The sequence below is a fragment of the Camellia sinensis genome, chromosome 12 (genome assembly GCF_055761805.1).
Source record: "Camellia sinensis isolate YWXY chromosome 12, ASM5576180v1, whole genome shotgun sequence".
Lineage (NCBI taxonomy): Eukaryota > Viridiplantae > Streptophyta > Magnoliopsida > Ericales > Theaceae > Camellia > Camellia sinensis.
Genome location: NC_138972.1, coordinates 45,499,450 through 45,526,460, shown reverse-complemented (window position 1 = coordinate 45,526,460; position 27,011 = coordinate 45,499,450). Strand labels below are relative to the sequence as shown.

The 27,011-nt window shown below is 37.1% G+C and overlaps 1 long non-coding RNA gene and 1 other non-coding gene across 2 annotated transcripts in view; both read right to left on the bottom strand.

The window, feature by feature from the left end:
- Positions 1 to 7,782: 7,782 nt before the first annotated feature.
- Positions 7,783 to 8,138, bottom strand: LOC114285695 (uncharacterized). The gene is made up of 2 exons (XR_014346261.1): positions 7,969 to 8,138; positions 7,783 to 7,862 (listed from the first exon to the last, which is right to left on the bottom strand). It is a non-coding gene; the product is annotated as an uncharacterized LOC114285695 (long non-coding RNA).
- Positions 8,139 to 15,303: 7,165 nt separating this feature from the next.
- The window catches only part of LOC114256945 (uncharacterized), a 46,381-nt gene continuing 34,673 nt past the window's right edge, over positions 15,304 to 27,011 (bottom strand). Inside the window, exon 2 of the transcript XR_014346262.1 lies at positions 15,304 to 15,568. This is a non-coding gene — a transcript (uncharacterized LOC114256945). The remainder of the gene's footprint in view (positions 15,569 to 27,011) is intronic.

Below are 27,011 nucleotides of genomic sequence, written 5' to 3'. Positions count from 1 at the left end.
CTATTTTGACTCTTCCGATCTTTCTTAAGATCTTACTTGGTTATTGACCAAATGACTTATTAGTGGCGTTTCCTAGGCTTCAACCTTAGAGTAGATTTTGGCATCACACTCGTAACCTTAGAAAAACTCTGTATTTATTTGTTAGTATATTTTTTGATATTCTCGATTTTTGAGGCGTCACAAATCCAACTATTTTTCTTCCTCTTTTCTCATGTGTATCCTTAGAAGTTAAGAGTCTAATTGGTTTGTTGTTATCACTTTATGGTAAGCATAGTCCTTAACAAAGTGCAATAAAAAAATATTGAAAAAAAAAAAAGAAAAAGAAAAGAAAAACTTGTATTGTCAAACTCATTTGGTTTTGGAATCCAAGACTTAGTTTGGTTTGGATTTTTTTTCTTCTAACTTTTCATGCAAAACTTAAGTATAATACATTATTGTTAGATTCAATACCTAACAAGTTAACCTTTTGGGATAATTAATTACTTAATAAGGTATGTCAAGGTTAAATTCTTATCGCTTTCATTATGTTCGTCATTTCCTTTTTTTTTAGTAAAAAGTGCACCAAAATACTTTCTTGCCTTGTAAATCTAGCTTATGGAGAATATCCCTGCAACGAACTTTGGATATCTCCTTTCTAGGCGTCACAAAATTTTCCAAACTTAAAGAGCTACTGCTACCATATATACCTAGTTGAATGCTGACCATATCATTCCAGCTGTGCCACCAATTTCGAGTGCCTCCCATAAGAATCATGCTCATCCTTTTCAATGCTCTTCACTTTCATACCTAGGTGCCTTAATTGACCCACCATCCTTTCTTGAACATCTTCAATAGGTAATCTAGGTCGAACTGCAAGGGACGTGATGTAGGACAACACAGGATTTTCAAAATAGAGGCTATTTCACAGCCTAAAGAGTGGGAAATTTAGGATTTTAAGGGTTAAATTAAGGGCTAATAGGTAAGAGAAAGGATTGGGGTTGATCTGGGGATGATTGGATGGGATTTTGAGGTTGAAAAATGCACTTTTAAAGGACTTTGAATAGTAATTTGAGAATAATAAATTGAAACAGAAAAGATAAAGAAAGAAAAAAAAAAAAAAAATCTAGAAATCACTCTCAAAATTACTTAGGTATCACACCTAAGGTTTGGTTACATCACACAATCCATAAGAAGCTTCAAATCTCTCAAAATTCTATAAAATATCAACTCTGTTAAAGTATACCCATTACATGACGTTATATAAAATTAGGAGACTTCTTAAACTAACTAAAACTAAAAAGGAAAACTACTATAATATCTTTGACTTCCAAAATCAATTTAAGATCAAGTAAGAAATATAAATAAAAAATAATCAAATAACTTGACCCATAAGACAACCCATGGGCAACCCCTACAGCCCATGCCACAAAATATAAAATTACTAAAATACCCCTCCTAAAAATCTTAGAAACAAAAAATAATCATAAAATAAGACTACAAACATGAGTATGCATAGTTCCTATCGATTTCTCTTTAAAACCATTCCAATTTTCAAATATTGCCATTTTTTTAAAATTTACTTTTTCTTGAGTTTCTTATACTCTACATCAGGAAGTTTTTTTCACAAATATCCAACGAAATGAAGAGGGCAAGGCATGGCATAACATTACATGGATAAAAAAGGGTTTGGGGGGGGGGGGGGGGGGGGGGGTGGATCCAGGCATTTCTCTCTGTTTTAGTTCCATATTGCTGTTAAGATGGAAATCTCTCCAATCCAACGGGTGTTCTTCAACTTCATCCAAAATCCATTAAGCAACTTAGCACCCAAAAGGATTGTAGGGCTTATCATGTTGAACAATACATCTAGAAAAGTTAGTAGCAACAAGAACAACTTGAACAGTGAGACGCCATCATTGCAAATCAAAATATATATATATATATATATATATTTATTCCTCCTAAATAATTTTTTTAATGAACTTCGCTTATGGAATAACACCATTTAACATGCATTATTGCATCATTTTAGATTTCAGCTGCTTCCTGTTAAGCCTCCCTATCCTAAGATATATCAAGATCTTTAATTGACTAGTCACCAATGAATACAACAACATGAAACCAGGAACTATCAATGCAATCTAGCAAATCCATGACCTCAAACTCATCCAACCCAAACACACCATATCAATTTGGGAGAGGGATCAATTGAGCACACTGAAAACCCTACCCTGCCTCTAAAATTTGTTGGGAAACTGCAAACCTTGCACGGCCACTTCCCACAGCTGTTAAGTCCAGCAGAAGGCCCTTTGAAGGGCCATACACTTATGCTGTGTTTGGTTGGAGTTTTTGAGGTGGGATTTGGAAAAGGAATGGGAAATGTAATCCTATTTATGTTTGGTTATAATAAAAAATATATGGGAAAAGAAAGAGAGTGAGAAATAAATAAAGAAATAGGATACCTTTTAGGACATCAATTCTATTTTATAACCAACACAACCAAACATAGTTGGGATTTGGAATTCTATTAATTCTTTCTCCTTTTCCTTTCATTTCCATTTCCCTTTCCATTTCCCTTCCCAAATCCCCCAACCAAACACAGCGTTAAGGTAAGTAATTCAAGCTTATTATGCGTCTTGAGAAAAGTATCCATTGAATTTCAAATATGGGTATCAATTACTCAAGAGAAGTGTCAACTTGATAACACAATATGGGTTTTAAGAACTTCCTTCCCCAATTTCTCACCTGAATTATAAACTTACAACAACAAATAAATTTTTAATTTCAGAATGCACACATAATGAAATGGGTCTGTACAGGAACTCAGAGATTCAACATACAGTTGTAGGAGCATCAACACAAAAAAGAAGACGGTAGATAACTGATTTTGCAACTGTGAGCTTTATAAAGGTTTATACAAATACAAGATGAAAATTAAAGCCAAGTTTGTTGAACTAACAGGACAAACCAGATATTTAGACTTACCATGAAGTAAGAGGTGGAACTTTAAAATAGTAAACAAGTAAATACTCAATGATAAAAATTATTGATAAATTTGATTTATGACTACCAAGCATAAATTAGCATATTTTTACCATCAAGGACACAACTGTAATTTTTGTGAGTATTATTGCAATTTTGATGACTTGAAGGTATTTCATAATTTTGTTAAATCTTGCAAGTTGTACCCAAGTATAAACACTCGTACCATTGTGTGTTACACATAAAAACCAATTTATGTTACCTCTCTTAGTTATTACTAATATCAACTTCCCTCCTCAACTTTATAAATGTACATTTAAACCTCTAAACTATCAAAATTGTTTCACTCTCAACCCTCAGCCGTTCCAAAAAGACTGCAAAAATAAGGTTTGGTGATAGAATGTGATCCCTTGAATAATTCTATCTTCTGAGGCAATCTGCCCAAACCAAACCAAACACCTATCGAGCCTTGGATAAAAGTCATGTTGCTCTCACAATCTAATTATTTGTACAATGTAGCAATAAAATTCATTTACGTTGTTTTTGGTTAGGAAATTTGAAAAAAGATTTAGAAACAGAAAAGGAAAAGGCAGGTGAAATATAAATAAAATTACATTTGACAAATTTTTTTCCTTTCTATTTTCAAATTCCTTCCCAAGTCCCCCAACCAAATATAGCATTAAAGAGAAGCATAAAACAAAAGTGAACCACTAAAAAGCCATGCGAGAGACACAGAAAACAAAGATTAAAAATAGATATCATAAAAGCAACAAATAATGTAAATGAAATGAAAGATGTATGTGGTCAAGGCTTGGACTGTTTATCAGCCTTTCTTCTGGCACGCCTTTCTCTTGAGCTAAGAGATGACTTGAATCCTCCTCCATTCTCAGATTCTTCTGATTCATCTAAATCTCTGAAAGTTTTCTACACATTTTGAAGTAGTAACAAAATTTGTATTATACGGTTATACCAAACAATTAATCAATCAGACAAGTGTTGCACCCTTATCATATATTTCTAGAGAGAGAGAGAGAGAGAGGAGCAACCGACCTCTCTAATCTCAGCAAAGCTGACAGCATAGAAGGTTGCAGCTGCTGCTGCTACAATTCCAAGTACAGGAAGGGCTATTTGCATTCCATCCATATCTTTTTTCACCTATTAAGGGGATTTTTGAAGAGATTAATTGAGATAATTTTCTTCTCCAATAAATATAAATATGCAAAATTAAAAATTTATAAGAGATAAGATGTAGTCCACTACGAAATAAGAGATAAGATGTACTTGTGGGGATATATTTTCTGAGTACCAACACGTGGCAAGGTGACGCCGACGTGTCAGCCGAGGTGCCACGTGTCTTGGTCGTTGCGCCGAAGTCATCTCGGCTAGGCCGAGGTTGCCTCTGAAGATATCGGAAACCGAGATAAACGGATAAGGGACAAGAGTCCTAGAATGAAGAGGGAACTCAACTTGGATATGGACAAGAGTCCTAGATTGGAAGAAGACTTCAGTTTGGGTAAAGATAAGACTCTTAGAGAGTTTATTCTAATCCCACTGGGAGTCCCAGATTAGCAGTAATCCTAAGTCCATTAGGGTCAGCCTCCTATTGGGACTAGGATTGTATTGGCTATAAAAGAGAGGCACCCCATGTGTCTAAGGTATGCTTTTGATACTCAAGCTTGTGAGTTTAGTACTTGAAGTGCCCCCGGGTGGTCGAAACCACCGCGGGATTCTTATATTTCTGTTGCAGGTCAGTCAGGTGCCATCTATTCTGCCAGTGCTCTCCAGCTGGTTACTAAGCGGACAGTGTGGTTGGAAAATCACCCACACAGTACTCCATCCAATTTTCAATAGAAAAATTTCACGTTTGTGGCCCTGTTGCATAATTAGAATCAAGTTTGACAAAAATAAATTCCAAAAAATATAATTTTGAATTTCAAAATATTTCTGTCTCCCCTCCCCCCCCCCCAAAAAAAAAAAAAAAAAAAACTGTGAAGTTTCTGAATTTTTTTATTTTTATAAGCAAACTAGGTTTTCAAAATATTTCAAAAAACAAATTATGAGAACTCAACCAAACAGAGTAATGTTTGGCCATATATAAACAATGGTGAAGATATAGGGGCAGGACAATGAAGGGGCAGAGGGAAGCGAAGCGATTGAGGTAGCAAGAGGTGGAGGTTGGGGTAGAAGGGGGTTGTGAAGGAAAAATGGGAAGTTTAGGGGTAAATTTGAATAAGAGAAAGTGAGAGAGGGGGGGTTGAATTTGGGTTTGGATTTTGGATCTTAAAATTGGACAAAAATTGATTTTGGAAATAATTGAGAAAAATTACAAATATTAAGGGTCAAAATGAGAAAAAGTACTTTAAGGGCCAAAGTGTAATTTACTCATTTTATGCCAAGTGCATTTTCAGTCGTTGGACAGAAATTAGTTTTGAGAGCAATTTGAAAAAAATTACAAATGTTAAGGACGAAAGTGGGAAAAAAAAAATTATTTTAAGCAAAGTGGGCAAGTATAAAACTTAAGCATATTTTAAGTAAAAAAATTATCCAGAGGTTTTTCTATCCTTGCGTCAATAGATTCTTAATGAGCAACCAACAAAACTGCAAAGGTAATGATCACAATCGACTAACTAGAATACCAAACTTTTGGAAAACCTAGATCAATAGGTGGTAAGAAGTTCATAGAGCACTATTTGAACACGAAATTATCGGCTCATGATTAGGTATATGATAATGATAAAATCAAACACTCGAATAAATGCATCTTTCTATTTACAAAATCCAAAGATTTATCTATTGTTACATCAAAAAGTTTTAATGAGAAACCGACAAAATTGCAAGGGTAATGATGATAATCGACTAAATACTTAATGAGCATATCTCACAAAATTGCAAAGGTAATGATGATTAATCAACTAACTAGAATTCCAAACTTTTGAAAAACCCAGATATACAAATTCCAAAAATTATATATCCTTTGATCTAGAAACCTTCTTAGCGACCAACCATTAAGAAAATAAACTAACTAAAATACAAATCATTTGAAAAACACAAATCAATTGGTGATAAGAAATTCAAAAAACAGTACTTTGAACACGATCGGCATCAACAACCACCGTTATGAAAATGATCTAACAAAACTACTGATCTTCAAAAAAAAACACGAATAAATTGGTGATAAAAAAAATCAAAGAACAGTAGTTAGAAAAACCATCTACATTAGTCATTCCTACCAAATTTCAGTGATCATAGAACAAATTCAGAGAAAATGACAGCAGAAAAACCCTCTGTCTCTTCTAGACTGAACCAATGATGGATCTACGGGGGGCTGGGGGGCGACCGTACCCCCAAAAATTTGAAAAATATCATATATTATACTATAAATTTTAAAATAATTTAAAATTATAGGAGTTCACACCCCTAAATTTTTTTAAACAATTTCAAAATTATATAGAGTAGCCTCCAATTTTTTAAACTATAGAGTAGGCCCCCAAATTTATAATTCTGAATCCGTCCCTGGATTGAACAAACAGAATAGAGATGGAAGTGGGTTAAAAGTTGGGAAGTGACTTTTAACTCACTTCCCAAAATATGTCTTAAACATTTATAATATTTTATACAACAATGATTCATTCCACTAATTTGGGAGCACTAATTGACCACTAACGAGGTGAAAATTCAAAAAAAAAAAAATAAAAAAAAAAAAACACAAAATAAAACATCCCATCATGTGAGACCTACACCATTTTAAAACTATTAGTACTCCTCTTTTTAGTGGTCTCACTCATCTTTCTATTTTATATAACTTGTTATAGATTAGTGGATTACGCTTCTGATAATGCCCTGAACCTAGGGAACAGCCCAAGTGTGTTTTTATTTTATAGTATGGTTTTACATAACATAAATTGGGTTCCACAGCCTTACGTGTGTCTCTTAATAATTTTGTAAGGTTTAACACTCCCTGGCTTTAGCTAAATTCAAGAGAGGCCTGCTAAGTAAAAAGTAAGTCACAACCTTCAACTTAATTAAAACTGGAATTTCTATCAGTTTTATTGTTAAAGATTCAAGTATATTTATTTTTATTTTTTTTTAATGTGTGTAGTGGTTTGTTATATTAAAATTGTAATAACTTGTATTTCATACTCTTTTTGAAATATCTTAATTTGTATTATTTAGTAAACATAGTATACTTTTAAAGTCTCTTTTATATATAAGTATTGTTAAATTATTTATTACTAAATAATATTTTTGATACATATATAATATTTTTGCGATAAATCTAAAACGGTATCCAATAACCTACCGATACCAATAAATACCATACTGATGAAAAAAAAAAACAATATCCAAATATGATATTAACAACTTTGATAATTACCCATCATCATTCCTTATGGTTGCCAAATAATGCAACCCAACTACTGCCAAATGAACCCAGAGTTGAGCTTTAGTCGCTTTCTTCATCAAAAATTTAATGACAGGAGTCAAAAATTTAATTTAGAGACACCCATTAATTACAATTTCTAAAATTTTGAGCTAATTTTTACGCGTAAATACTTAAATATTCATTACAAAGGCTTTTAAGTTAACTATAACAATTGACTCAATTTTAGTAAATCAAAATTCTTAATTCTAGCACAAATTCACCACAAATCAAAATCTCTAAGTTCAGCTTATCAAAATCAATAACTTTAGAATAAATAAATAATCACAAATAAGAATCGCCAATTGTAGCCAATCAGACTACATCATTTTTAAGAACAAATAACCATAAAATCAATATATTTAATTTTTATGTGAGAGAGAAAGACAAGAAGAGAGGATGTTACTTGTAAACAATGTGTTGTTTGTGTACTGCAGAGTGAGAAACAAGCAGAGCCCCAAATTGAATCAAATGTATGTCTTCACTGCATTTTCATTGAATGAAATAATCAAGTTCAAAAAAAAAAAAAAACTAACCATGGGGAACAAGGAGAGAGAAAGAGAGAGAGAGAGAGAGAGGAAAATAGTTACGTGGAGAGAGAAGGCCGAGAGGGTCGTGTTGCTGCAGACCGTTGGTGAAGTCGATGGAATCCACCACAGAGCAGTGACTTTTTTTTTTTAAAAAAAAAAAAAAACAAAGATAATAAAAATATGAAGGGGGAGAGACGAGGCCTGATCGAAAATGGTGGGTGCGGAGTCACGCCACGTGATCGAGGAGGGCCACATCATGCAAGTTCTATGTGCATAATTTCATAACGGTCTTGTCAAAAAAAATAAATAAATAAATATTAAAAAAATTATAATTTCAAAATTTTATTTATATATTTTAAAATATCTTTCCATATTATTTTAGAAAACACGTCATTGTCCGGTTGCCCAAATAAAAAAGTAGGTGTAAATAAAATTGAACATTATGGGCCTGCAGTAACGTTTACGTTTTCACTTTATATTTATAAAAATTTTATAAATTAATTTTTATTTATTTTTAAAAAAATATAAACTATAAAAGCGTTTAGTTTAGACAAAATATTTTAAAAAATTTAAAAATATAAAAAAGAGTGAGAAATAGCAAGTGGTGGCGGATGGTCGGTGGAGACGAGTGGTGGTGGTGGAAGGCGGTGGTGGAAAATGATGGCGGGTGATGGTGGCGGAAAATGGTGGTGGAAAATGGTAGCGAGTGGGTGGTGGTGGTGGTGGCAGTGGCGGTGGTGGTGGCAAGTGGGTGGCGAATGGCGAGTGGTGGGTCGTGGCGAATGGGTAGCGCGTGGTGGTGGCGGGCGGATGGGTAACGGAGGCGGGTGGTGGGTGGTAGTGAGTGGGTGGTAGTGGTGGTGATGGTAGTGGGTGGTGGGTGGTGGTGGCAAGTGGGTGACGGATGGTGGGTGGTGGTGGTGGTGGTGGTGGTGGTGGTGGTGGTGGTGGGTGGGTGACGGTGGCGGGGAGTAGGTGGTAGCGAGTGGGTGGTGGCGGTAGTGGCGGCGGGTAGGGGGTAGTGGTGGCAGGTGGGTGGCGGGGTGAGTGGTGGGTGATGGTGGTGGTCGTGGCGGAGACAGGTGGGTGGCGGGTGGTGGTGGTGGCGATGGTGGGTGGTGGCGGATGGCTGGTGGTGGCAGGTGGGTGGTGAGTGGTGGTAGCTAGTAGGTAGCGGATGGTGGTGGCGGGCGATGGATGGTAGTGGCGGGTGGGTGGTAGTGGTGGCGAGGGGTGGGTGGTGGTGGCGAGTGGGTGACAGGTAGATGGTGGGTGATGGGTGGCAGGTGGTTGGTGGTGGTGAGTAGTAGTGGCAGGTGGGTGGTAAGTGGTAGTAGCGGATGGTAGTGGGGGGCGGTGGATGGTAGTGGCGGGTGGTGGGTGGTGGTGGTGGTAGTGGTGGTGAGTGGGTGGCAGGTGGCAAGTGAGTGGTAGGTAGTAGTGGCAGGTGGGTGATGAGTGGTGGTGGTGGTAGGGGTGGGTGTGGGTGGTGGCGGCAGAAGACGGTGGTGGAAAATGGTGTCGGGTGGTGGCTAGTGTTGGGTGGTGAAAAAAAAAAAACTCAAAACGTAAACAAATTTTTTTAGTTTATATTTTTTGGCCAAATTTATAAACTGAGACCATTGATTTATAAATCAAAAATTTACCAAACAAGTTTTTATTTGAGTTTTTTAAATTTTTAAACGTAAGTGTTACCAAACGGCACCTATAAGTTCTTTAAAATAATTTCTTGTCCTATCAAGTCTAATTGCTTTAATTAATAATTATTGATTTAAATGTTTCAATAATTGGAGACAGCAGCTAAGGTTCTTGTTAGTCGCGAGATATAGCAACCAAAAGTAATTGTCACTGATGGAAGATGGTTCGGAGTAACCCAAGGTGATTGTCAATAGTCAGAAATAATAGTCAAGGCCACCTAAGATAATATTTAACAAAAAATTAGTGAAATGTCTCTCTCCAATTTTAAATAATAGGAGAGGTGAAATATATGTTTGACAAAATTGTTAAAAAGTTCAATCTAACAATTGCGTAAGGCATTAGGTCTAACAAATATTTGTTGTTAGTGAGAAGTCCACACTTTGTGAAATAGTGAGAAATCCTTTTGTTGTTTTGGAGGATATTTTATTTTCAATTTTACCCTTTAACTTATCCGTTGAATTTTTTTTAAATCTATCTGTTGAATTTTTTATCTATCTATCTGTTGAATTTTTTATCTATCTATTAAAATTTACTAAATTTATTTTTAATCTATCTACTCAAATTTTGAATCTATTTATTGAAATTATTTTTATTTGTTGAAATTCACCAAGATAAAATCTATTACAAATTTTTATCTATACAAATTGATTTCATAAACCTTTTTTTTTTCTTTCTCAATCTGTCTCTCACTCTCCCACTCATCCTTATCTCTTTCTCTCTTCCTCTTCTTTCTCATCTCTCTCTCTCTCTCTCTCTCTCTTTCTCCACAAATACATTTTATCTTCTCTCTTTATCTGTCTCTTTCTCTCACTATGTAAGAACCTGAATTAGATAGGTTGTGTGATTTTTTTGTATAGAGTGAGAGAAAAATACATCTCCAATTAGGAAGAATTCTGAGAGACTTCAAGAGTTTGTAATTTGTTTGAGATTATTTGAAAAAATAATGTTTATTCAAATTGTTTTCCTCTCTTTGTATACCGTCACAACCGATATACACCATTCTTCCACTTTCAACAGTGGTATCAGAGCCATAAGAGCCTAGGAGGTCGAATTTCTGCAAAAACAGAGGCAAAAGAGAGTGATTTTCAAAATTGCCTAAAAATCAACTTTTGATCATACCAGTATGTAGGTCTCGTTGAGACAAGCACAGAGGAAAAAACTGCATCAAAAATAGACGTCGGAGTAAATCTCACGCGCCCCACGCACCGGTGTACGTCATTTCCATGCGCTCTCACGTGCTCGCACGCGCCCACACGATTTTCCAGGGAAGAAGACGTGTGACTTGAGTTCAGAAGCTTTTATCTGGTGCTTTGTGGCATAACTTTGCGCAGATCTGAACCGTTAGATTTATTTTAGATTAATCTAAGCCATTTGGAGCCCAATCACAACGATCCAATAGTGGCTTCCAGCTATTTGGAGCATTCCGAACACATCTATATGGTCAGATTGTGCAAATTCTATATCAAAAATTTGTAGATTTATTATGGCAAGTTTGAGTTTGCCAAATATTATTCCAAAGCTTACCAAGGAGAATTATGAGAATTTAAGCATTTAGATAAGAGTATTACTAATCTCACAAGATGTGTGGGACTTAGTAAATCAAGGATATGAAGAGCCAGGGAGCCCAGAAGATGAAGAAAGGCTAAGCGAGACACAAAAAGTCGTATTGAGAGACTCAAGAAGGAGAGATCAAAAAGCCTTATACTTGGTTAATCAAGGAATTGACGAGTCAAGTTTTGAGAAGATCTCAACTACAACTAGTTCCAGAGAAGCGTGGAATATTCTGCGGCATTCACATCGAGGAATTAAAAAGACCAAGAGAATTCGACTCCAAGTATTAAGGGGGGGAGTTCGAACTATTGCAAATGAAGGATAACGTGTCTATTTTAGAGTATTTTGTGTAGACTCTGACCAAAGTAAATCAAATTAGATGATATGGAGATGGAAGACATTCGAGTAATTGAGAAGATACTTCGATCCCTAAGTTCAAAGTTTGAGCATGTCCGTCATCACCAAGATTGTCTCAACTGGGCAACTTAGGTACGAGAGGGGAAAGTCATGAATACATTTGAGCACCCCCGCTCACCCGATCAAAGATCGGCCTCTACTAATCATGACATGATTTTTATCAACATTATATACTCTTGTTTCGGTTTATTAGGCTAGCATTACTATGTGATGTGCACGCACACAAGTATAGACTAACTTGCAAAAATTGGAACATCTCGAGTTCATGTTTGTTTTGAAAATTGTTTCGAATATGTACCACTTGAAAAAGTGATCGCATATGAAACATTACTCAATTTATTCCAATTCAAGCAACAAGCCTTCATCCACAGGCATACAAGTAGTTTATCACTTAAGCACTTAGTCTCATGGTAAGCATGCGAAACATGATAACATCAACACTCATGCAATTATGCTAAAACGAGTAAAGGCTCATATAGGACTCCAAGCCAAAAAAAAAAGAGTAAGTTAGAAAAATGCATGATTCCTAACTATGCAATATGACTAATGCAACACATGCAATATGCAATTACTAGGCTCGGCTACTAATATGGTATATGAAGCAATTCAAATAACATGCGGTCTAAGCACGTATTCAAAGAAGTATTAAACTAACAATGCAGTTAGAATGATGAACCGAGCTTCGGTATATACAATACAAATGGATGCAATCATGAAGAATGTTAATTGAAGTGTGATGTCCCTAAACTAACCACCATAAGCTAGTAAATAAAAGGGAGAAAGACTTGGGGTTGGAAGGCATACACATTATTACAACATTGCGCTCTCACGAAGGAGAGTTCGAATGAACTAAGCTAATTAGCTAACTAACTAATTAAGCTAATTATTACAAAACAAATGAAATAAATAGCTAAACTACTTAACTAATTATTACAACAAATGAGTTAACTAACTAGTCTAGTTAACTAACTAATTACAAAATGAAATTGAATACCTATTTGAACTAACTAATTAAATACAATACTTTACAAAATTAACTAGCTATAACTAATTAATTACAACAAATATTTAATCGAAATATTTAAACTTTAAACAAGCTTGGAATGCAAGGAATGATCATGCACGTGCTCGGTTTTCACCCGAAAAGCCATTGTTTTTCTTCCGGAGAGTCTCTATTGCACAATAAAACGCATACACTGCGGCCCACTTCCAGAATAACTCTGCTCTACCTAAAGAACACGATGCTGAAATTTGCATCAGTGGCCGGCCGGCTAGTGATAAAGGTTGCCGACCACCAGTGATGGCCGACCGGCCATCAAACGTGGTCTGTCGGCCACCTACCGGCCACTGCTGCCCAGTTCTCCTTGCTACAACAAAGGACAAACAGAGCACATACAAGGTATTTCAAGGGTTTGTTTGCACAACTCACTCCTCATTTTTATGAACAAATCAAAGTAGTAGCAAATTTGGTTCACAAACCATCAATGGATGCAATTTCATTGCATGATGGCTTATGAAACCAAGTGTGCAAGTTTAATAAATGCAACAAAACAAGACTCATGCAACCTCCCTTTCATGAAAGATCAAGAGAAGTGATGACCTTGGAACCTTGAATCATTTTATCACTAATGAGTATGAAATGTTTTAAGCTTCCATATGTTCAATTAACGTCCGATTGAACACAACACCAATTATTATCTTGTACCATTTTTAGCCTCAATTTTAGATTACCAACCATCTTTTAATTCATTAAGTCCAATAATGAATTTAAGTCCTCTAATGGAGTGAAGTACCAAACCAAGAGTTAACTCGAGACATAAAAGAGATGTCATGCCGTTGATACTGAACCCCTAAGAGGGATTAAACCATTAAGTATGACAATCTCAATCTCATGCTTAAAAGAACAAGTGACTTAAAACAACTCTCAAAGCAAAACAAAAGTCAAGAAAGGAGGGAGGTTACTGTCACGACCCAAACCCGCCCCTATAGGTTTAGCGTCGTAACCGGCCAGTAATCCTTAGATTACCAAAGGCCTCTTAGCAGATTAGCAAGTATTAAGGGGCTGCGGAAGCAACTAGATAAAATAACAAAGTCTAATGAGCTGTGATGACGTACATGGGACAGAGTAAGTCAAATTTATTTATAATCATAAGCATGCTAGTCAAGGGACACCAATATTTACAATATTATTTACAGACTGTAGTTCCCAGGTCCTGACTTTACAAACAGACGGAGACTAGCATAACTACAAAAACAGCCATGGCAATTGACTTCAACTGGAACCTCCTCAGGAGGCGCAACAGTTGGCTGACAAAACTGGGGTGCAGGTTATCAACCCCGGGTCTGGTCTTGTACTTGCTCACCTACATACATAATATAAGAAGTGAGCTAAAGCCTAGTGAATAATAACAGCGTAAAGGGGTTTAATGAATGATGACCATATTGAATGCAGAAATCAGAAAATCAATCTCTTATCAGATCGGAAACGTAGGCATATTCATATTCATATTCGTATCAAAAAAGAACTACAGCCATATCCATATTCAAATCATGTGTGGTATACCTTCCTTAGCATAACATATCATGTTGGTCAAGCATAGTAAGTCCCATAATGGAAGCTCCGATACCAGGTAACATATCTATGCCACGGTATTGTTTTCCCCGGGCGAGGGCCTGTGCCACGGTATTCTTTCTCCCGGGCAAGGGCTTGTGCCACGGTATTCTTTCCCCCGGGCAAGGGCCTCATGACCATGTGCCTCAGTATTGTGTCCCCTGGGTGAGGGCCTCGGCTAGGGATACCGCGTTTACATTCCAAGGAAAATTGGACTATCATTCATTCATTCAAACATAGCATTTCAGAACTTATCATCTCATGTCATTGGAAAATAATTAAAGTTAAACATAACTTTACAGAGTTATTACTCACAACAATTGGTTGGCTCACTAGATGGTCAAATGGCTCTTCACTTGTCCTGAGGTGCGTGACCTACACGAACACGCATACAATTACCCGCTTGAAACACACGTTCGAGTTAGACGTAATGCACTTCGTTATTCTTAGTGTGTGTTTAACTATTAACCTCATTATGGAGTCTTAAACATGGCCTAGGAATGCCTAGGATGGAATGAGGATGCAAAAATGCCTTAGAAAATATTTTTCATAATTTTCAAAAACAGGGGTCCCGCTCGAGCGTAGGATTCCCCGCTCGAGCTGACATGCAAACAAAAGTCCCCGCTCGAGCATAAACTTTCCCGCTCGAGCGGTCTGCAAAACATGACAAAGTACTGGATGGGTGAAAATCACGCTCGACGGGCGCTCAACCCACGCTCGAGCGTGTGACTCAGGTCCCCGCTCGAGCGGACTGTAAAACAATGCAAAGTACTGGATGGTTGGATTCCACGCTCGAGCGCCACTTTCCCTGCTCGAGCATGAGTCCAAATTCTGAAAATTTCAGATTGGACCTTCAAGCTCAAAACCAAGTTTTAATGCATCAAATTCGATCCTCTTGGGCTAATTTTCTGGAAAACCCTTTCAAACTCATAGAATAACATGTTTTGAAGATCAATTTGAGAAATCAAAGCCCAAAGGTAGTTCAATTAAATATAATTTTGAAAATACTTTAAAGAACACGATGTGTATGAAACATGCAAGTGTTTAGTTGAAATCCAATGCTCCACTGTAACGCCCTCAAAAGAATAACATTAAATCCATCCATATAGAGACATGCATTGATACATAAAGGTCCACATTCATCTATTCATCAGGGTATTTTATTACAACAGTATTACATGTTTACAACACAAAAGCAAATGCCCTACGGGCTTACAGCTTTCCAAGTTAACACTTGGTTACAAAAGAGAGTGCTAACTCAATTACACCTTAAGCCCTTGGCTTGAAACTATATATAATACAATCAAGGAAAATAAGACAGCCAAAGTATGTCCGCCTCTAGCTTTCCAAGCTATGTCCTTAGAGGTGGCATGCTACCTCTACCTGAAAAAGATGTCCCCATATAGGGTGAGCCACAGCCCAATAGAAATATACCAAACCAACTATGAACAATGACTAAGAGATTAGCAACTGGTAGATGGTCAACACTTACACTCCCATTTACATCTTATTAAAATTCCAGGACAGTCAAGTTTATGTTACAATTCACTTTCTAATTCTTATTCAAGTTTGAGTTAGAAAACAAGGCTCAGTACTCTGGCCAAAACATTTGATGAGATTATAGTTCATCACTAGAACACTTTCGAAATTCAAGGTGGATACACATTTTGGTGTTGTATCAATAACACATAAACTACTTCCATACTTTGCAAACGATAATGATATACAATTACGTGCTATATCAACTTACACAAACTTTTCAATTGAAGGCATATGAGCTATATCAACATTCCAATAGATAAGCATATGAGTTGTACCAACACTTCAATAGATAAGCATATGAGCTGTATCAACACTTCAATAGATAAGCATATGAGCTGTACCAACACTTCAATAGATAAGCATATGAGCTGTATCCCTGGGTCCATCCCCCATCTTCCCTTAACCATTAACCAGTTTAGAGGTACATCCCCCATCTTCCCCTAAACCGTGAAGTACATCCCCCATCTCCTCCCATACACAAGTAATGCATATAAACACAGAATCACATACGCAATCAATCAATACATAAAGTTAATGTATTCTATCAACTGTCTACACATAATGCATATAAACACATTGGCCATATGTACGATCAACCAACACATAAAGTTGATGTATTCTATCAACCGTCATACTCTATGACACATCCAATTGATTAGTTTTAGTTTGCCTAATCATCATGCATTGTCTACAACAATCAACACTACCCTCCACCGGTAGCCCAAAGCAATTATTTCTAAGCAGGAAATAAATGCACAAATGGATAATATATCAACATTTCAACTAGATGAGCAATAAAAGATTCGACTACGCTCTTTAGTCCCATACATTCCCAATTTCAACATTCTCAATTCAATTCCTCGTTTTCTTCAATTAATTATATGCGCTAATTAATCAAACCAATTAGGGCAAATTACCATAATTCACAAGAACAACCCTAAGGTTCCATTTCCATCTATGTCTCAACATTAATCTCATTTCTCTATGCCTAACATGCATATAGGTTTATATATTTAAAGTCCCAACTTTTGTAAAATTTCACAAAGGCCTAAACTTTCTCAAAATTACCCAACAACCCCCAACATATCAAAATGCTAAAATTCAAAGACAAAGCTCATAAACAGGAGTAGGATATCCCTACCTCGAATGATGGGGCTCAACGATGGAGATGAAGAAACGGAAATGCTCCAAATCCCGAAATTTTCAGATTAAAAGATAGCCCTCTACGATCAACAAAACTTTTGTAAAGGCCCAAGGTGAGAAAACAACTCCTACTAGATCAATCCTAAGAGAGAAGTTAAGGTTTTAGAGTGAGGTGCTCTCCAATGGAGGTTTTGAAAAAGTAAGAGAGAGAAAGGAAATCAAAAAGTGATCAAAAAAGTGATTTCACGGACTGATATAAAAACAGGTCCGCTCGAGCGTACAACACCCCGCTCGAGCGTCAGACACAGGTTCACGCTCGAGCGTCCCAAAATCCGCTCGAGCGCCGGATGCACTCTCCCAGAATTTTCTGCAGATGGCCAAAATGCTGAGAGAAGGAAATTCACGCTGGAGCGTCCAAACTTCCGCTTGAGCGGAGAGGCAACAACAAAATCCCGCTCGAGCGTCAAATCGCCGCTCGAGCGGAGAGACCAAAACCTGGGCAAAATTTCTAAGTTTTAAAACACGACCAACTTATTCCCAACTTGCCCAACACAACCCAAAACTCTAATTAAAAGAGTAAGGGATAGAAATGAGGATAAGACAACAACGAATCTACGGAACCGAGTCCGGATTACAGTTAAACAACAACAGGGAATACCGGGATCGCTATATCCACAATGTGTCCGAATGCAAGATTAAACTCCAATTCATGATGAACTCATGGACTATAACTTGAATATGGCCTTGCATGCAAAGAATTCTCATGAAAACACTTCCAAATGCCATGTTATGAACATGCATGCATGAATCTCTACCCAAATCAACATTATAAACCAATTTCTAGCTCCAGTCACCAATCTATCATGGACCAAGTATGAAGTGACTTAAATTCATAACTAAAAAGATGAATTCCCTTACCTTAAGCCTTGAATGCAAGATGTACAGGTTCAAATATGCAAGACTCCTTCAATCCTCCTAAATTCCGAGCAATTCTTTGAAGACCACAAGATTTCTCCTATTCCTCTCTCTCTAGTCGATTAGGACAACAAAAATGAGCTAAGGAAATGTGTTTGAATGGGGTTTGCTAAGGCTTCAACATGTTTAGACAAAGTGGCCCACTATCTTGGCAAAATTGTAATTAAAATCAACTATGTAATTTTAGCTCATTTGATCTAATTTAATCACACCCAAACACATTTCAATTAAACATGGCATAAAATCATATAAATTCCGACGATCATAAAACATTAATCAATTTTCGGTTCGGCCGCCGATAAGGTCTTCAATTCTCAACTTAAAACATGAGACGCAAACAGAAAATTTAACACTGAACAAATAAAAACACAAAAATTATGCAATACATATGCAAATTAAATTCCAGATTTCTTCTAAATCACTATTAGGCATACTTAATCATGATTTAACATTCATTAGGGGTCGGGGTTATTACAGTTGTAGAGATTATTAGTGCTGAAAATAAGTGAGAAAAGTATAAATAAACGCTATCAACTCAAAGGAGATGGTGTCTAAGGTTTAAAACACCATACTCATAAGGACTATTGCACTACAAACATGCAAAACAAAGCTCAAATGCAACCAACAGTCCAAAACAGTGCTAAAACAATCTAGAATAAGTCCTAAATCATCATGGAATTAAGCTAACAATAGCTAGATTAATATGCTAAAACATGGCACAAACTAGGCTAGTAAGCAAAACACAAGGAGGAGAGGCTAACCCCTCCAAATTTGGACTTCAAAACATGATTTTAGCCGCTAAAATAACTCTGACAATCAGTATTTAAAAGCTCAAAAAACAAATTGTAAAAGGGTGGGAAACACAAGGGTAAAGGCCTCCAAAACAAGGTACATAGAAGGGTAAACCACCCCTCAACCTTTCATGGCCTTCAAACCCAAGCTTCAGCCCAAAAATACTGAGTTTTTATAGCTCAAAAACAGTACAAAAATGTGCTGGAATGAAGACAAAAGTAGCTAAAACAATAAGCTAAAACATGGAGCAATTTAAGCAAGTAAACAAGCCAAAGTAGGGATGGCTAACCCCTCCATTTTTTGGACTTCAAAACCACTTTTTTTAGCCTCTAAAAACCTCTAAAAATCAGTGGTAAAACGCTTAAAAAAATTTGATGAAGAGATGGGAAACACATGTGTAAAGGCTTAGAGAACAAGGTTCAAAGAAGGATGGTTAACCCCTCTACCTTTAATAGCCTTAAACCACAAGCTTCAGCCTATAAAAATAGTTGAAAAACACTTCAAAATCAGCAAAAAAGATAGAAAAGAAGTAGTACAAAGTTGCACAAAATTATAGCTCTTGAAAAAGAATAACACTTTTGTTCATAAACCAACAAGTTCTCACTCTCAAGGGCTGAAATTTAGACTTAATAATCTCAACAAGGAGAGCTCCAATATTAGTTTAGGAAGTGTAGAGAGAGGGTGTATAGGTTGCAAGATAGAGATAGATAAAGAATTTCAAGTTTTGGAACTTTTTTCAACCTTAAATCATGAAGGAAGGTTCCCTTAATATAGAAAAACACCCCTCAGGTCAAAAACATCAAGCCTGGAATAGCCAGAGCTTTTGGGGTACAGCTGGCCAAAAATATCTAGGTTTTTTAGCAGTGGCTGACAGGCCAGAAGTGTGCATTGTCGGCCATCAATGGTGGCTGGCCGGTCTTCTGCCGACCACCTGCCGGCCATCAAAAATCTGTTTCTAAGCCCGACTTCAAAATGGCATGTCTCCTTTATTCGGACTCCTTTTCAGGTCATGATTGAGTCTAAATTGAAACCCCGAAAGTCTACTTTTCAATGGTGGTAGCCTCACATCTAAATTCTAAGTGTGCAAAGAGATATGCCTATTTTAGTAAATGTTACTCAGTTTTGTCTTAATCGAATTGATGTCTTACTTCAACTGGCCATATCTCCCTCATCCGAACTTGGCTTTAGGAGATTCTTGAGTGTAAATTGAAGCCCTGGAAGTCCACTTTCCAATGGTGGTGTCCTCATAACTAAAATCCAAGTGTAGAAAAGGATAGGCCTGATTTAATGAGGCTGCTCAGTTCTCTCTTAACAGTTTCAAGCCCAACTTCTTGCCCAACTAGTTTTCTTCCCTCTCCTCTAATTTTCATCAACTCCAAACCTCTAAATAAAATGTTTTAAAAAAAATTTCAAATAATTCACCTCTCTTTCATTTATTTCCACTTTGTCCTTACTCGATTTACCGAAAAGTGCAATTTTAAACGAAATGCGAGCCTCGGAACATCGTAGAACTATTTTCAAAAATATTTTGAAATGGAGGGTTTTAAGGTCTAAAATAGTTTTGGTCCAAAATAGGGTGTAAGGTTGGGATTTAGAAGTTCTTCTTGCTGAAGAAATTGATCATTTGTACAGCATAACTCTCATCATCGAGTGATTAATCTGAGGTGCCCAAGTCTTAAGGGCGGTCAAAAATGGGGTGTCTATAGCTTCGAACAACAGATGGTTGCTTCGTAGGAAAGAAGTCAACGGAGGATTGAAAAGAGAGGACAACAGAGGGTTGTTCCGCGAGGAAGAGATCCTGACAGAGGACATGTATGTTCCTATAATTGCAATGAGCATGGCCACTACAAAAGTGAGTGCATAGAAGATGTGCAATGCTACAACTGCAGAGGGTATGGGCACTACGTCCATGAGTGCATGGAGATCAAGTATACTTTGTAGAGAATAGAGAAGAGATGTTGTTATTGGCATACAATGATGCTTTTAGCAAATTGAGTTTGATGGGTGTTGTTAGAAATCAAACTCAATTTAAGTTTAATAGTGATTTCTAGAAAAGAGATGAAGTTGCTGGAGAGTTCCAGAATGAAGAAGAGGTGTTTAGAATGATGTAGAAGAGAAGAGGCAGCTTCTATGAGGTTGTTATGGTCAAAAACTTAAGGATGAAGAAACAATGTAGCACACTGATTATACACGAGTTGGAGTCTATAAATAGATAGGTTGTGTGATTGTTATGTATAGAGTCGGAGAAAAATACATCTCATGTGACACCCCCAAAAATTAGGAACATCAGATAATATATTAACAAATAAATATAGGGTTTATCTAAGATTACAAAATAAAAAACATCACTAATGAGTCATTTGGTTAATAGCCAAGTAAGATCCCATGAAGGTCGCAATAGTCAATATAGCCTCCCTTCAAAGTCTAACCACCTTAGATAGCAAAGCTACTCTTTTGATAGATCTTAACAAGATATTAACACAAGGTCTACATAAGTCAACAAAAGAATAAATAAATAAATAAATAAAAATAGGTAATATAAAAGATATATATAGATATAAAATAATTACAAAATCATGCCCTAAATACAACATGGGATCTATCACTTATAAACTCAAAACGTGTTTACATAACTAGTTCCTAACTCACATAGGATAGCCATACATCTTCAAATACTTCAGCTTTGCCTTCGACCGGTCTAATAGTCTTCAATACCTGGTATGAAACGCCATGAGCTTTGAATGCCAAGTAAACGCACACACACCCCGTCCCCTTTTTCCCAATTCAATACACAATAGCATTTGCAACAATGGAGAAAGAAACCTAACATTTAAGTGGATAACAAAGGTTAAAAGGTTAGTTGTCAGTAAACTAGAAATCCCCTAAAGAGACTTCGTCATCCCAACCACAAGAGTCGGACGCGGATTATTCGGTATGCCTCCTCTTTTGCTGCTTTATTGCAGAACTTACCTCGGATGCCTACCAACGGTTATATACTGCGTAGCGCCAACTGTAGGGCCTCAAAAGAGACGATAATAATAGACCTTGCCCAAACCCTCCTTACACCAAAATACTTAGGGTCCGAATACAACCGCTCCGTTCAATGGTTTTGAAAACCATTTGCACAAGACTTTAACTTCCAAATAGGGAATGCATCCCGTCAACTAATCAATATCTTAGTAACTTGTTCAAAAATTTGCAAACCCATTACCACCCATTAAGTTTCTAGTTTGAATTAGATAATTTAAGTCAGAGTTAGCACATGCTCTTGAAACAATATCTATTGCACAATTATGAACAACTACATAGCACAAATGGAAGGAAATAAAGTTACAACACATGAGATTCATATATCAAGATACGCACAAGTAGCTCTAGGCATATTCAAGTAGTTAAGGAAATAATTTCGCACAAGAATATAAATTTCTAAATTTACATAAGTGTGAGCACCATCGAAGGACTAAAATAAAAGGTACATAACCATTACATATGTAATCTCATACCAAGACATGACCATATGTTAATAGGCTCATTCATGAAGACGAGCATAAAACACCAATGAAAACAGAATTTCCAAATTCCATACTACCTAAAGATTCTACTCAAAAGGGCTATTTCAGATTTTTCCCAAACTCGGCCTTCCTATGTTTGTAGAGAATTTAATCTAATTTTCAGAACATTTCAGAAACAAAATAGCTTTTCTAGATTTTTAGTTATTTAAGAAACACTCCAACACTGTCCAGATTCGTTAACCGTTACGAAAATCGAATTTTCTCACAAACCGCTCACTATTTTTCGAGGAAACCAATTTTTCTTGAAAGATAACTCTTTGAGGAAAATTTTGACATAAACTCAAAGTCCATCATATTTTTCAACATTTAAATAGAATTTTCAAAATTTGGCTGTAAAATAGGGTTTTTATGCACAATACTTAAAATAAGAAGGTTGGTGAGAAAATAGGCCAACTAAGGGAAATTTTCCACTTCTTTTGTGATGAAAACATACTAAATAATATATCAATAACTCATATTTTTAGAGTGATGGTATGCCTTTGGAAATAATGGGAGATATGGAAAGAAAAAGGTGACTTTGTATCGATTAAGAGGAAATATGAATAGAAGAAGGTTAAAGCCCAATTCATCAAATTTGAACACATGAACACCATTACAACACTTTTGAAAATATATTTTCAAGACTCTAATAACATGTATTTGAAAAAAGGAAAATAAATGAGAGAGTTGTGTTGTGGCTTACTTGGTGTTAGGTGAAGTGCATGCACAATTTTCTTCTCTTTTCCCCTCCTCCACTACCAAAGTTCACTCTCTTCCTCTTCTTTATTTCTCTCAACCGAATATGTAGGTGTGTGAGTGTATGAGATGTGTAACATGTGGAGGGTGGTGGTGTTTTTATAATAAAATTGGTGTAAAAGGTCCATATTGGCCATTGGTTGGAAATGGATTGGGTATTTTGGATTTACTTGGAACTTAATGGGATAGTAAATGATTAGAGGTCTTAATTGAGTACCTAAGCATAATCTAGTTAGGGTTTTATCTTAATCAAACCAACCTAGTTACAAGTACAATGCATATATACATATATATATATATATATATGTTCGTAACCAAAGTCAAAGATTTTCCTCAAATTATGCAAGTTTGTCTCAAAAGTACACTCATTGTATCTATGTAGGTATGGTCGGCCATATGATGGTGATTTGAGGGACTTAGTTTATTATTTTTTTGTGTACAAATGTTGGAAATTGTAAAATATGGTGTATAAAAATAGATTTTAGGGTACAAGTGTATATACATATAATGGTAATTGTTTAGGGTCAATTTGTGATTTAATAAAAATATGAGGGCCTTGGATTTAATTTATGAATTGAAAATTTATTTTAGTGCATTATTTAATTTAATTAGGATCTGGAACTTCAATTCGGTTAAAGTTACTTTATTTGGAATTAAACGGCGAGTCGTAATGAGAACCGAAAGCCTAGGGTTTTTGATCGGCAAATATAGTTAGGGAATTAAATTAAATATTATTCGGGCTTTGGAAATGATCCCTGAGTTCCCAGGTTCAATCAAGGTTTGCGAGTTTTCGGTTGGTGCGCGTTTTTGGCTCTATTGAAAATAAATAAGGGAATGAGGGTCTATATTGAAATAGTTCAAAAGTAAAGGTCTAAATAAAATTACAAAGGTCAGGGTCGTCATAGTTAAATAATTTATATTAGCGTGTAAAAAAGATTACTAAGCGGTCGATTTGGTTTTGTACGGGTTTATTTGCAATGCTTCTTTGATTCTAGGGTTAAATTTGTGAATAAACGAAGAATCAAGGACTTTATTATAATAACTCAAAATTTAGGAACTTAATAGGGTTTACAAAAGTTAGGGGTCTCACATCTCCAGTTAGGGAGAATTCTGAAAGAGATTAAGAGTTTTAGAGTTTGTAATTTGTTTGAGATTATTAAAATAAAATGAGTGTTTATTCAAATTATTTTCCTCTCTTTGTATACCATCACAACCAGTATACACTCATTTTCCACATTCAACAAAATTTACAACTTTTAGTTGGAGATTTGTTTGAATGTGTTTAAGAGAACACACCAACAAATACAAACACACCCACACCGTTAGTGCTATCCCTTATGTGAAAACAACATGGTATTACCCAAAACCATGCCGTTCTACTAAATACATTTCATTCTCTGCAACCTGGCAACTTCTACCCCTTTGGATTGCTTCTTAGCGACATGTCACGATCTCCTTGAAACTGCTAGACAGTGCTGAACAGAAGACTGCAGGAGAAGATGTGGATCCTAAGATGAAACCAAACTACAATACGTTGTAACTCAAAATCAAATGATGTCGACAATATAAGTTATATATATATATATATATATATCACTACAGGAAAAATGGGTTTAGGCGGCGTTTTTTAAAAGTCACTTTTATTAATATTTAACGATGTTTTATAAAAATGTTGCATTTTTCTTTAATAACACAACACTGTTTTGGAATAAGAGGCGTTTAAAAATACCTCCAAATACGTTGTGACTCGCACGCCTATTTTGTTGTGCCTCACGCGCCTATTTTGAATACGAGAATACTTAAAGCTTTGTAAACCCTTATTTTGAATCCTTACTCCTTCACAATCCTCACGTCTTTCTGAGACTGATCTAATTTGGATTTTGATGAGTCTTCTAAACCCTTGAGAGCAATTTCGATTTAGAATGATTTTCTTTGAGATTCATCTTTGAGATTCATACAGATTCATCAGAGCGATTTTGATTTGAAGCTTTGAAGCTCCACTGTCTCTCTCTCTCTCTCGATTCATCCTTTGTTCTCTGCGATATGGATCTAAAGCTCTGAAGCTCTGGGAGATTGCAAAAAGAGAAGAGGGATTGGTTTCGATCGCAAAGGAAGTGATCTCATGAGAGGCTGTGCTTGATTTCTCATATCGATCTCAGAGCGATTTCGATTTTGAAGTTCTCTCTCTCGATTTCGAAGCTTCACCGTGAGGTATTGATTTCTCTCTCTCTCTCTCTCTCTCTCTCTCTCTATCAAGCTCTTCCTTCTCCTCTCTCTCAATTTGGTTATTGAGATCTATTGCTTATTTGTGCTGAAACTTGTAATCATTGACATACTGCTGTTGCTACTTATAAAATATTTATATGAGCCTGTCTTGAAATTTTGTTGTTGTTGGGCCAGAATCCAGCAAACTATCTTGTTTAATGGTTACACATGAAACTTGATTCTTGATATAACAATATCAATTGGAATGCTAGATTTTTGTACAGTATCCACGATTGTTCCCATATCAAATGGCATTATATGATGTTGAGGCAACATAGCTTCTGAGAGGGAGATTTATGAGCTGGAATGGGCCATGGTAAAGGCCGGGCAAATTGAGGGCCGAACGCGTTTGGGCCGTGATAGCTTGGGCCTGTCCGAAGATGGTTCTGCTCGGTTGAGGCCCAGGGCCATGTTGGGACCGAGCTACTTGGGCTTGTCCGTGTAGGGACCGAGCTACTCGGCCGAGATGATCCCTGCCATTCGGGATTCCATGGTTCGCGCATTTAGCTCGGCGGGAAGGGCTTCGATTTACCAGCTCGACCTGTCTTGAGCTTGGTTATGTCGGAATGCAACCGATCGCGGTCGCTATGGAGCTCGACGAGTGGAGCACTCGGACTCATTATGTAGCACGGTTATGTGAGGCCGAGGTGATGCCACCGGGTTGCCGAGCTTCCACTAATGTAGTCTGCCGGTTTGGTTAGGTGGTGATTGTTGGATTTGTGTTGACAGATAGGAGAGCAGCTCCACGTGTCAAGAGGCTAATGGGAGCAGATTTGAGCGCAGATAGTATATAAGCATGACTGCGCCCCCCATGCTGAGGATGGAACATCTTTTGGTGAAACACTAAAATCTCTCCTCTCTCTCTATATCCCTGAGTGTGTGCTAACTTGACCGTCGGAGGGGTTTTCCGGCCACACACCGCCGGGTAGCTCACCGCTGTTGTGTTCGCAGGACGATCGGACAAACAACGAGTTGGATGAAAGGAGTACGAGCATCACCGAATATTTGCTCCCCGTACAATTGGCACCGTCTGTGGGAAGTTTGATGGACAAAACCTTGTCTTCCAAGCTCATCTGATCGCCTTCCATGGCGAACAACGACGAGATACCGTTGTCCGCCATTGACGGTGTTACCCCGGAGTCAGCCAGACGGAGAAACGGACTCCCCGCCGTTCCAAACATGGCGGGCCTGCAGACATCCCCAGGAGGACATTCAAGAAACGCGCGGGATAAGCGCGATAGAAGTTTTTGTAACTCTCAGAGCCCAGACGGGCACTGGCGGCGAAGAGAATCACATGCTAGGCATCTGGAGCACAAGTTAAAGGACCAAGACGCTATCATCCGGAGAATGGCGGCGGAGATGGAAGATCTCAAACGACATGTCAAAGGGAAGAGTGTTGCTAGAGTGGGAGACCACAGTGAGCGCACCCAACCACGCCATTCAGGCAGTTAGAGCCAATGACACACTCCCTCCCTTTCTATCACCAGAAGCTACAGGGTTGGAGAATCCAAAGCGCCTGTAGAGAAGTCTAGCGCGCAAGATAGTACCTATCAACCCTCACATCCAGCGACGACGTCGAGGTATTCCTATTCTGCTCGCTCAGAGGACTTGCGGGCAATCTTGAAGGAGTGGGCTCGCTGGCGAGAGACTCAAAGGGTGCCAGCACTCCAACGGCTATCTTACGGGGGGCCGCGCTAGTGAAGAGGTCATAATGCCACCACCCCGGCCAGCCGTGCCTCTCCTTCTAGACATAGATTTGGCGAGGCTGAACGCCACCCCCTTTTCCCTTGAGATAGAAACCA